Below are 1,063 nucleotides of genomic sequence, written 5' to 3'. Positions count from 1 at the left end.
GACGGTGCCCGAGGCACGCGTGGGCGCTGCTCCCACGCGGCGGGTGCGCTCAGAGCGAGGAGGCTATGCTGAGGCCGTGATTCGCAGCAATGGCCTTGTCACGGTGACGACTTTTAGTAACATTCACTGTATATTTTGACCACGCCACCAATGACACATGCGTGGAACGATCCTCCGAACAAGCATCCCTCTGCTGTGGTGCAAGCACGCACCAATAAAAATGAATTGTTACAAACCTCCCGCCTCGTCCCACCCCTTTCTCCTTCTCCTCTCCCGGTTCTTCGTCCCCCTCACCTGCCCAGCCCTGGGCCCCAGGTTCTCCTCCCTCTCCCCGACCTGCCTGGGTAACTAACTCAGCCCTTCCTATCGCTTGCCTGTGTGGCCCCTGAACAGGTCAAAGCCCCCGGGACTCCACAGCGCCCCACAGCGGCCCAGGTCACAATGGCAGTTCATGACCCGGCCCATCACGGAGATTCACCACGCAGGCACAGGAAGCCTCCCAGCCTGGCCCTGCCACCCTCGGCTTAGAGAACCCTCCCTTCAGTCCTTCCCGCCGAGACCCAGCAGATCGCCTGCATCGGGCGTCAGAAAGAAGACAGAAAAGACGGCGGCCACTGGCTTCGCTGCTACTGCCCCTTGCTTTTGCAGTGGCCGGCCCTGCATGCCCAGGGCATCTTCCTTTTTCTCTGAGTACTTTTTCTTCTTGAGCTCTTTCTTCTTTTGTGCTTTTCTTCAGTTCCTTTCAGCGCTGGGTTTGGGCCTCCCCACTGCTTAGCGCAAGGGAGAGAATTTTACCATCACAGAAAGCTATCCCTGGCTGGGCTGGCTTTGAGAATGAGCCTCTGTGTGTGCTGTTAATGACAGCAGCAGTAATCACTGCGGGAACGGAAGGTGGGTGGTTCGCCGTGTTTTCAGCGCCTGACAGCCCTGGACTCCAAGCACGGGTGCAACAGTATTGTGTTATTTTCTTTGTCTGTTTTCCTTGTCGTTCTGGGGATTGAACCCCAGGGCCTTTGCACTGAGCGGCATCCCCAGCCCCTTTTTTTTTTTTTTTTTTTTTTTT

At 56.5% G+C, this 1,063-nt stretch overlaps 1 protein-coding gene across 1 annotated transcript in view; it reads right to left on the bottom strand.

Moving 5' to 3' along the window:
- The window catches only part of Tmem114 (transmembrane protein 114), a 23,515-nt gene that overhangs the window by 741 nt on the left and 21,711 nt on the right, over nt 1–1,063 (bottom strand).

Source organism: Fukomys damarensis, unplaced genomic scaffold (assembly GCF_012274545.1).
Source record: "Fukomys damarensis isolate Sample0158 unplaced genomic scaffold, DMR_v1.0_HiC HiC_scaffold_34, whole genome shotgun sequence".
NCBI lineage: Eukaryota > Metazoa > Chordata > Mammalia > Rodentia > Bathyergidae > Fukomys > Fukomys damarensis.
Note: the sequence above shows the minus strand (reverse complement) of the source record. Positions and strands in the feature narration are given on the sequence as shown.